Source organism: Ruditapes philippinarum, unplaced genomic scaffold (assembly GCF_026571515.1).
Source record: "Ruditapes philippinarum isolate M1 unplaced genomic scaffold, ASM2657151v2 ctg10760_1_1_1_1, whole genome shotgun sequence".
Classification (NCBI taxonomy): domain Eukaryota; kingdom Metazoa; phylum Mollusca; class Bivalvia; order Venerida; family Veneridae; genus Ruditapes; species Ruditapes philippinarum.
In genome coordinates this window covers 16,133-28,811 of record NW_026857256.1, presented here as the reverse complement: position 1 = coordinate 28,811, position 12,679 = coordinate 16,133, and positions in this window count along the sequence as shown.

Below are 12,679 nucleotides of genomic sequence, written 5' to 3'. Positions count from 1 at the left end.
TTTAAAAACCGTAACTATTTTTTTGTATTTTACGCCTATCTGAGAGGGAAATCTACCCAACTTCTTTTATAAGCGAATTGATCGATACCGACCTGGTAAGACCTGTTACTATGCGTGCTGCATCATACCGTAGTTGTTATTATATGTGGCATTTTTTTACAAAGTCTCCAGTCAAAAATGGTGCCTGAAAATATAGAAATGTTAGATATTTTATTTGGCAATCTTTGAAAAATATCTGTTGCAAAATCTGGTACATGTACAGATATGTATTCTTGATGTCTTTTGTGGCAATGTTAGACTATGTCTCCAGGCAAACCTGGTGCCTTTAGATATCTATAGGCGTTCTAGATATTTCATGTTGCAATATTTGACAATGTTTTCAGGTAATTTCTGGCACCTTTTGGGGCAAGGTTCTACATATTTCATGCGGCAATCTTTGAAATATCTCCATCGAAATCTAGAATATGTAGAGATATGCGTTCTTGATATTTAATGTGGCAATATTTGACTATTTCTCTTGTCAAATCTGGTACCTGTAGAGATAATAGTTCTAAATATTTCATATGGCAATCTTTGACAATTTCTGCAGCCATATCTGGTGACTGTAGGGATAGACGTTCTCTATATTTCATGAACAATCTATGATAATGTCACAAACCAAATCTAGTATGTGTAAAGATATGCGTTCTTTATGTTTTATGTGTCTCAGGGAATGTATCCAGCCTAATATGCTACCTAAGTTTAAGATATAACATGTGGCAATCGTTAGCAATAACTCCTGGTTAAATTTAGAGATACGCCTTCTTGATATTTTATTTGGCAATCATTGACAGTGTCTCCAGTCAAATATGTTTCTTTTAGAAACATGCATTCTAGATATTTTATGTTGCAATCATTGACAATATCACCAGCCAAATCTAATACATGTAGAAATAGGCGATCTAGATATTTCATGTGGCAATATTTGGAAGTGTCGTCACTGAAATGTGGTACATATTATGGACATTGACGCTCCAGGTATTTCATGTGGCAATCTTTGACAATGTCTTCAGGCAAATCTCGCACCTTTTGAGGCAATGTTCTAGATATTTCATGCGGCAAATTGTTAAATATCTCCAAAGAAATCTAGAACATGTAGAGATATGCGTTATTCAATTTGACAATATTTGACGATATCTCCAGCCAAATCAAGTACGTGTAGAGAGAGTCGATCTAGATATTTCATGTGGAAATCTTTGACAATGTCTCCAGTCAAACCTTGTGCCTAAATAGAAAGGCGTTCTAGATATTTCATGTGGCTACCTTTGGCAATAACTGTGGTTTAATCTGGTATTCTGGTATCTGATATTTAATGTGGCAATCTTTGAAGCTGTCTCCAGTGAAATTTGTTGCTTTAAAAAACATGCATTCTATTTTTTTATGTTGCAATCATTCTCAAGCCAAATCTAGTACATGTAGAAATAGGCGATCTAGAAATTTGATGTGGCAATCTTTGGCAATGTTTCCAGTCAAACCTTGTGCCTTTAGAGATAGGTGTTGCATATATTTCATGTGGCAATTTCTGACAGTATTTCCAGCCAAATCTGGTTTCCTTTTAAGGCAGGCCTTCTAGATATTTTATGTGTTAGTCTTTGACAATGTCTCCAGCCAAATCTGGTATATTTTGAGACTGGCATTATAAATATAACATGTGACATTCTAGATAATGTCTCAAGCGAAATCCGATACATGTAGAGGTATGTTTTCTTGATATTTTTATGTGGCAATTTTTGACTATGTCTCCAGCCAAATCTAGTTCCCGTACACATTGAGGTTGTAGATATTGTAAGTTGCAATCTTTGGCAGTGTCGCCTGTGAAATGTGGTACATATAGAGATTAACTTTCCAGATATTTAGTGTGACAATCTTTAACAATGTCTCCGGGCACATCTGACATCTTTTCAGGTAGGCGTTCCCGATAATGAATGTGGCAATCTTTGAAATATCTTCAGTGAAATCTAGAATATGTAGAGATATGCAGTCTTGATATTTAATGTGTCAATCTTTGACAATATATCTAGACAAATCAGGTACCTGAATAGATAGCAGTTGTATATCATTTAATGTGGCAATCTTTGACAATCTCTCTAACCAAATCGGGTACATATTGAGATATGCGCTCTTGATATTTCATATGGCAATCTTTGAAGATGACTCCAGTAAAACTTGGTGCCTTTAGAGATAGGCGTTCTTGATATTTCATGTGGAAATCTTTGAAAATGTCTTCTATCAAATCTGGTATAATAGAGATTTGCGTTCTTGATATTTCATGTAGCAATCTTTGACAATGTCTCTAGTCAAGCATATTGCCTTTAGAGATAGGCGTTATAAATATTTAAAGTAGCAATCTTTGACAATGTCTCCTTTCAAATCTGGTACATATAGAGATATGCGTTCCTGATATTTCATGAAGCAATCTTTAAAAAGGTCTCTAGTCAAACATGATGCCTTTAGAGATGGGCGTTCTAGATATTTCTTGTGGCAATCTTTGACAATGTCTCTAATCAAACCTGATGCCTCAAGATATAGGCGTTTTAGTTTTTGCGACGGACGCGCCCTCAGGCGCGTTCAGAGCTAAGTCATCTACATGGGATTTCGTCTGCTACACTCGCGCAAAGTGTCCTCAGCCGATTAACAGCCCAAGAAAAAGTACATGAATTTGATCCTTTAAAACTCCCATACTATGTCGGGATATCTTAAAATCTTCCATATTTGGCCTTTTCAATTTCAAATTAAGTTATCCAAGTTAAAATATGGACGTATATGATTGATAAAAACGTTGTAGTCCCGTAGTATTATTGCGCAATTATGCAAATTACTGCCGAAACGATTTACCGCTGTCGAAAAAGTAGGACAGCAAATTATACTATAATAAAGGTGTAAGCTCTGAGTTCCAAGAAATTATTAGTAGGAAATAAATCTTTCTACATTATACAAAACATTATTATTAACAAATCAAAAAGTTTTTTTGGACTCTAGAATAACTCGCGCATTAATAAAAAGAAGAACTATTTTCGTGACTCATACCGCGGGTTTAGCTGAATATTCAGCAGTTATTAATAAATTAGATACATTTTCTAGGTCACGATATGAGTTAACCTTCGCTATTCTAAAAAATAGATTCTGCTTTACCTGTGCTGATTTTCGGACAGTAGGGAGTACACATTATACATGTTATAAACCAAGCGGATACTTACTTTGTTCACATGCAATACTTTTAGAAATTCTATACAATTGTAAGAAGCAAACAAGTTGAAAATGTAATTTAGTGTTGAAAATGAAAAGACAACTAAACACTATAGTGCTTTTAAAAAAAATTGTGACATTTAGATTAAAATAAAAACGGTGTGCTCTGGCCCTTGCAAATAAAAGAAATCTAAAAAAAATACGGTGACTATTAATTGCTGATGATTTTAACGAGACGTACATATCCAAAAGAAATAAAAATACAAATGACTTATATTTTATTGTCTATATGCCCACTATGTTAAAACACGAAGCAATTCTAAATAACATTCTCACATGTATAAAGACGGATTTATCCGTAGTATAATGTATTATGCTTGAAGTCTATTTGCATGGTTTTATTTTAGAAATATGTCGTTGAAAGTTTTTTTTCCATTTACATATCATTTCTTGGAATAAATCGATAATGACACTGATTTACAAGTTTGACCAGGGTTTTAGGCATATATTTCATTCTGCTTGAAAGTAGAAAATCTGGATTATATCAGATTGAGACACAAAATATATTGCTCCTTGTATGGAACAAATTTTCTCTGTTATAGATTCCTATATTTTGTGTTTTATATTTTTTCTAAATAACCCTAAATGTCTCCCCGGTTGCATGTCCGTCGCATTAAGTGCTGCAGCACTTTGATTTCATGTGGCGATCTATGACAATGTCTCCAGTCAAATCCGGTACTTGTATGGACTATTGTTTTAGACATAACTTGTGGAAATCTTTAAAAATGTCTCCAGTCCAATCTGGTACATTTGCATGTATGCCTTTCTGATATCTGATTTCTTTGACAGTGTCTCGAGTCAAATATTTTGCCTTTTGAAAAATGCATTCTAGATATTTCATGTCGCAACCTTTGACAATGTTTCCTTTCAAATCTGGTGCATATAGAGATAGGCGGTCTTGCTATTTCATGTAGCAATCTTTGACAATGTTTCGAGCCAAATCTGGTACCTGTAAATACTGGCGTATTAGATATAACATGTAGCCATCTAGATAATGTCTCAAGCCAAATCCGGTGCATCTAGAGGAATGTGTTCTTGAGGCAATGTTTGGCTATGTTTCCAGCAAAATCTGGTTCCCGTTCAGATTAGAGTTGTACATGTTTCATTAGGTATTCTTTGACAGTATCGCTAGTGAAATTTGGTACATATAAGGATAGAAGTTCCAAATATTACATGTGGCAATCTTTGACAATTTCTCGAAGCAAATCTGGTACCTGTATGGACTATTGTTTTAGACATAACTTGTGGCAATCTTTGACAATGTCTCCTTTCCAATCTGGTACATTTTTAAGATATGCGTTTCTGATATTGTACTAGTATATGGCAATCTTTCACAGTGTCTCCAGTCAAATTTGTTGCCTTTTGAAATATGCATTCTAGATATATCATGAAGCAATCTTTGACAATGTCTCCAGCCAAATCTGGTACATACAGAGATAGGCATTCTATATATTTCATTTGGCAATATTTGACTCTGTCTCCTTTCAAATCTGGTACATATAGAGATATTCGCTCTTAACATTTCATGTAGCAATCTTTGACAATGTCACTAATCAAACATAATGCCTTTAGAGATAGGCGTTCTAGGTATTCCATGTAGCAATCTTTGACAATGTCCCCAGCCAAATCTGGTACATATATCGATAGGCGTTCTTTCTTGATATTCCATATAGCAATCTTTGACAATGTATCCAGCCAAATCTGGTACATATAGAGATATGCATTCTAGATATTTCCACAGGCACGAGTATCGGACCTGGGATGAAAATATATGACCAGATTGATAATAAAACCTGTGTTCATCTTAAAAGTGTCAAAAAACAAAAAATAAAATGGTAAAAAATGACCCCCTTTATATCTAGATCGCCTATTTCTACGGGTATAGTTGGACCACTCACACCCGTCAGTAGCATCTGATACACGTAAAATTCGAATTTCAAACCTTTCCACGGTATTTAGATTCCTTTCAACGCCATTGTCAATCAGCTGTTCGATATTTTGTAACGAGTCTTCTGATTGGCCAATAGCAACGAAACCGCAACGTTTCACACAAGGATGCATAATGGCGTAGAAAGCGATTGAAAGACCGTGTAAATGTTTGAAACTCGAATCTCGTGTGTATCAGGTGCTACTGACGCTTGTGAATGGTCCAACTTAATGTATTTAGTAATATTATTTAGTAAATTCAAGTGATTTTGACCCGTACTCAGCTGACAAACATGTATTAGTCTATGTTTACGTACCGAATCGTTGTGCCGCAATTCTGTCTACCAACGATTTTTAGCACGAATTCGCTCGTTTCCTGATAGATATTTCATGAACGAGAAGGGCTAGAGACTTTGGGTTGGTCTCATTTGGAAGCTTAATACAAACGTGAAATAGTGATATAATATACAAGTCGTTTTTAATTGTCCGGCCAATTGTTTTCACAACGGCTCGGGAAATGAATCCCTTGCTCGTAGGCTCGAATCTGGAGTTTCCGGCCTTCTCTTAACTTATAGTATATTTTAAAGGGGGTCATTTTTTACATTTTTTTTTTTTGGTTTTTGACACTTTTAAGATGAACACAGGTTTTATTATCAATCTGGTCATATATTTTCATCCTAGGTCCGATATTCGTGCCTGTGGATATTTCATGTGGCAATCTTTGAAAATGTCTTCTTTCAAATCTGGTGCAAATAGAGATAGGTGGTCTTGATATTTCACGCAGCAATCTTTGACAATGTTTCGAGCCAAGTCTGGTACCTGTAAAGACTGGTGTTTTAGATATAACATATAGCCATCAAGATAATGTTTCAAGCCAATTCAGGTACACGTAGAGGTATGTGATCTTGATATTTCTATGTGGCTTTGGTTGTCTATGCTTCCAGCCAAATCTGGTTCCCTTACACATTGGAGTCCTAAATGTTCTTTCGACATTGTTTGACAGTGTCGCTAGTGAAATTTGGTACATATAGATGTTGAAGTTCCAGGTATTTCATGTGACAATCTTTGACAGTTTCTCTAGTATAACTTCGTGCCTTTATAGGTAGACGTTGTAGACATTCCATGTGTCTATCTTTCACAATATCTCCAGCCAAATCTGGTTCATTTTTGAGGCAGGCGTTCTAGATATTTCATGTGGCAATCTTTGATAATGTCTCCAGTCAAATTTGGTACCTGTATGGACTTTTGTTTTAGACATAAAATGTGGCATTCTTTGACAATGTCTCCCAATTTCAAAGATTGTCACAATTCATGTCTAAAACAATAGTCCATACAGGTACCAGATTTGACACAAGACATTGCCAAAGATTGCAACATGAAATATCTAGAACGCACATCTTTATATGTACCAGATTTGATAGGAGACATTGTCAAAGATTGCCACATGAAATATCTAGAACGCCTATCTCTAAAGGCATCATGTTTGATTAGAGACATTGTCAAAGATTGCCACGTGAAATATCAAGAACGCAAATCTCTATATGTACCAGATTTGATAGGAGACATTGTCAAAGATTGCCACATGAAATATCTAGAACGCCTATCTCTATATGTACCAGATTTGGCTGGAGACATTTTCAAAGTTTGCTACATAAAATATCATGAACGCATATTTCTATATGTACCAGATTTTATAGGACTATTGTCAAAGATTCCCACATGAGATATCTAGAACGCCTATTTCTAAAGGTATCATGTTTGACTTGAGACATTGTCAAAGATTGCTACGTGAAATATCAAGAACGCATATATCTACATGTATATATACCAAATTTGACTGGAGACATTGTCAAAGATTGTCACATGAAATATCTAGAACGCCTATCTCTATACGTACCAGATTTGGCTGGAGACACTATCAAAGATTGCCACATGAAATATCTAGAACGCCTATCGATATATGTACCAGATTTGGCTGGAGGCATTGTGAAAGATTGCCAGATGAAATATCAAGAGTGCATATCTCTATATCCAGCCAAATCTGGTACATTTTTAGATATGCGTTCTTGATATTTCATGTTGCAACATTTGACGATGTCTCCAGTTAAACTTGGTGCCTTTACAGATAGACGTTCTAGATATTTTATGTGGCATTTTGTGACAATGTCTCCAGCCAAATCTGGTACCTATATGGACTATTGTTTTAGACATCACTTGTGGCAATCTATGACAATGTCTCCATTCCGATCTGGTACATTTACAGATATGCCTTTCTGATATTTTATGTCGCAATCTTTGACAGTGTCTCCAGTCAAATATGTTGGCTTTCGAAAAATGCATTCTAGATATTTCATGCAGCAATCTTTGACAATGTCTCCAGACAAATCTGGTACCTGTATGAACTATTGTTTTAAACATAACTTGTGGCAATGTCTCGAGTCCGATCTGGTACATTTACAGACAAGCATTTCTGATATTTTATATTGCAATGTTTGACAATGTCTCCGGTCAAATATGTTGCCTTTTGAAAAATGCATTCTAGATATTACACGTAGCAATCGTTGACAATATCTGTAGACAAATCTGGTATCTCTAAAGAAAACAGTTGTATATTTAATGTAGCAATCTTTGATTGTCTCCAGCCAAATCTGGTACATATAAAGATATGCGTTCATGACATTTTATGTAGAATTCTATGACAATGTCACTAGTCAAACCTGGTGCCTTTAGAGGTGTGCGTTCTAGATATTTCATGTAGCAATCTTTGACAATATCTCCAGTCAAATCTGGTACATTTAGAGATATGCATTCTTGATGTTTCGTTTGGCGATCTTTGACAATGTCTACAGCCAAATCTGGTACATGTTGACATTGGAGTTGTAGATAGTTCATTAGGCAATCTTTGATGCATGTAGAAATTGATGTTCCAGATATTTGATTTGGTAATGTACGACAATGTCTCCATCCAAATCTGGTACCTGTAAATGTATGCGTTAAAGATATTTCATGTTCATCTTTGACAATGTCTTCAGCCTAATCTGGGACTTGTAGAGATTAGCGTTGTAGATTTTTCATATGGCAATCTTTGACAATGTATCTAGCAAAATCTGGTACCTTTTGAAGTAAGCGTTTTAGATATATCTAGAGCGCCTGCCTAAAAAGGAACCATATTTGGCTGCAGACATTTTCAGCAATTGCGACATGAAATATCTAGAACGCCTATCTCCAACGGCACTAGATTTGACTGGAGACATTATCAAAGATTGCCACATTTAATATCTAGAACGCCTGCCTTAAAAGAAACCAAATTTGCCTGGAGATATTGTCAAAGATTACCACATGAAATATCTGAAACGCCTATATCTAGAGGCACCAGGTTTGACTGGAGACATTGTCAAAGATTGCCACATGACAAATCAAGAAAGCATATCTATACATGTAATAGATTTGGCTGGAGATATTGTCAAGGATTGCTACATAAAACTACGTGGATAATTTGATATAGATATAGATTGATATAGATCAGTTTGATATGCATACCACTTACTGTGGTATTTGACACTGACACAGTATCAATTAACAATAATGAAAATAACATAATAATTAAGGTGCTATTCAATAATGTTGTGATTGCACAGGTACGATTTAATTACTTCGAAATCAATACCATTATAACAATTTTGAGATAGATAAATTATAGTACATAACATAACTCTTAAATGACTAATCGAACATAGTCATCGAACAGTACAATCTTTATTGTATAATACAAAATATATCTTCCATTAAGTTAATAGTTATGATTTGTTATTATCATGTATTTGTCATATTGTATTACGAGAGTTAACGAGTACAGTTATGATAGAAAACATTATAATAAGTTTAAGTGTGCCGATGTGGTAAAGGGCTCATTTGATAGGGGATGAAATGTCTTGGTGCCGAAATGACTAGAAATCGGATATTTTAGTGGTGCCATACCTTGGCAAGGATTGCAAATGTTCAAGTGATTGTTTTCGTATACTGTATATCCGTCCCACATGTAACGGAGGCATATTCTAATATTGGACGCATGTATGAAATGTAAATTTCATTTCAGTTTAAACTTAATTGCACGCATGGTACTCAAAACTTTAGAGGCTGATGTTATAATGTTACCAAATCAATATGCTGACGCCATTTTAAATCTGTTGAAAAAATTATACCTAAATGTTTGATGATAAATGATGATCTACAAAATCAAGAAAATAATCATTAAAAAGGAGAGTAGGCTTGTCGGATGAAAAAAAACATAACCTCCCTTTAATTGGGATTTAAACTTACAAGCCATCGTTTGGACCATTCATCGATAATTTCGAGATCGTGATTTAAAGTCGATTCTATGTAACGCATGTCATTTGATGAAACGGCCAATGAGCTGTCATCTGCGAAAAGACGTGTTATGCTTATCAAATTTTCGGCAATATCATTAACATAGATGAGAAATAAAAGAGGCCCAAGGGCTGATCCCTGGGGTACGCCTGCATTATAGATGTCAAGATTTTCGGACAGTTCTGAACCTACAAAGACGGACTGTTATCTTTCAGAGAGGTAGTCGATAGTCCAATTTAATAAATTACCATTAATACCATACTGTGTAAGTTTAAAAATAAGACCTTCCCTTCAAAACAACAAATTCCCTTCTAAACAAAAATAGACGCTACACACTATCAGCATGTCTCTTCTAAACTGATGTAAAATATCTCTCTAAACTCGCATATTTTCTGTTTTACGCACAGCAACAGGTTAGGTTAAACATGATATTTATACAATCGGAACTGCCTCGGCTTTTATCTATAATAACCTCGGAAACAATACGGTTTGAAAGTAGTTCTACCACGTGAATTTAGATGTAAACAGAAACAGAGATAATGTAAAATATGGAGGGTTATTTATGCCAAAATTACATCTTGCTTTCTTACGTTACATTGTGCTTTCTTACTTGTACATCGTGCTTTCTAACTTGTACATTATGCATTCTGACATATACATCTTGCATTCTGACTTTTACATGTTGCTTTCTTACATGCACATTATGCTTTCTGCTGTGTGCGACTTGCTTAATTTTATGTTGATGTCGTTATTTAACGATCAATTATTATTCATTTGTTGATCTGGTATAAAAATTTAATAAATTAACCTGCAACTGTTTGTATTTAGGTCTATTTACTCAGCTTGAATGACGAATGTCATAAGGTAGAATGCGCATTTATAACCAAAAGCCGAATGCAGCAAGCGTAATACAACGCGACATCTGGTGTAATAATATGTCATTATATGTGACACCCAAATTATGCTAACAGGTGGCGCTACAGTTATATTCTCGGTAAAGTCCGTATTGCGGTTCGGATTCAGTTTACCAAGTTACGTCCCTTTGTTTTAAAATTTCCATTTGCACACATGGAGAAAATATACAAAACGATTTAACCAATTTTTATATTTATTAATGAAACTCTGTAGGTCAAATTATATTTCCAGCTGACAATGACAAGTTGCACATTTCATAATCAATGGTTTTAGAATTTATTTTTTTTCATCAACAAAATGATTATAAAATAAAACAGTTGTTCAACATTGTTCAAAGTGCTTGGGTGATATAAAAATTTCATCCTCTTGAAAAGTTCTTAAATTTTGACATGGCTTATTTCCAATACCTGTGACCATCCACAACATTTTTTATGTGTTTTTATTAATTAGAAAATTTTCTTGCCTATTTTCAAACAAATTTTGTACACACGTTAGATTTTTTAAATTCAACTTGTCAAAAAAATGTCTTTTTTCACTAAGGTGAAATTATTCACTAAGATGCTTTATTAATACGGCCCAGGTTCTTGTTCACAGTGTCAGCTTAAAACTGAAGGAACTGCTGCCAAAATCAGCTGATTCTGAGAAAAAAAGAAGAAAAAAAAGGCAAAACTGTCTAGTCTCTCAATCTGTGAGAGTTTAGCTTAAGGACGAATTATTTCATAATATTAATTGATGAGTACATTAAAACAAAATGTACAAAAATGTCCCAATAAATGGTTTGGTGTAATTTTGGCATAAATAACCCCCATAGTAAAACGAATGTATATATTTGACATCCAAAAGGAAAGTAATATCTGTTTCGGTACACTTATGATTGAAAATATGTCTGAGAACAATTTTTAATTAAATATGCCTTTAAACAAATCCGACTAAATGTCAACAGGTTGTTTTTTTGTACTTTCGGTTTCTACAACCATATTAATAAATATAGAAATATTAATTGTATTGTTTGCTTTTGTATCTATGAATTCACTTATTTTAGGTAGACTTTTACTATAAATATTGGAAATACATTTATCAACAACTCCCAGCAATAAATTACTAATTGTTAACATGTTTAGTTTCTTAGCGTAAGTTGGACCGAAATACCGCATACGTTCTGTGTATTCATTGGCGTCCGCGCCGAAGCGCGGCGCCTATTGGAATGAAATGAGATTTTGTGAAAGGGCGACAGCAACTTCTCGAGCCTTTTATAGTTGCCAATAATAAAAGCCGATCATTCCGATCGGTATGAGGGTGCTTGATTGTTAATTAGTCGCGATATGTACAATGAATGGCGAACTGGAGAATTTCGCAATGCAAACATTTTCAAATGAAATAACCTTTTCCGTCAATAAATCGCGCTCTTCGGGGTATTTTTGCTTATCATTTTGTAGTACACAGTGGGTTATTATGGTATGTTATTCCGAAAGCTGTTAATAGAATGATGAGTTGATGACCTTAATATTCCGAAAATCTATTTATAGAGGGATGTACACCTAGGTAATTCCCGGTCTCTCCCGGGATTTACTAATGACCGGCGAATAGTACCACACGTTTATTGTCCGGTCTCTCCCGGTTTTGGAGTAGATATCGTTATACAGAACAGAACAAATATTTTACAGATAAATAAGCTTTTTTTTCAAAATGAATGTTTGTCACTTAGTTTGGTTACAATAATTAATAAACACAGATCAACTCTCGAATTGATTGATTATTATTATACATAAACATACAATTCGAAAATAAAAAACCAACAACACAAATCGCATGTTATATTTTATCTATATGAGATAAAAACAATAAATATGTACAATAATTGAGAAAAAATGTACATTTTTATGGCATTAATATGACACTATCAACTTTAAAACATTTTATATAATTTGTTATTCGTGTTTAGTAAAGATTCCGAGGAATTATTCAAAGTTACAAATCAGATTTTATGAATTATTCAATTGATTGATAATTTAAAAAATGATAAAGAAAAATACAAATGTCCATGTATATGGTTTAAGAATAAACAATATTATAAATTGAAAGATTAACCATGATTTACTGACTTTTTCCAGTTAAGCTTTGACTTATAATCGTCGATCATTATGACAATTGAATTCTTAAAATAGTAGTAAACGTAAAAACTCAG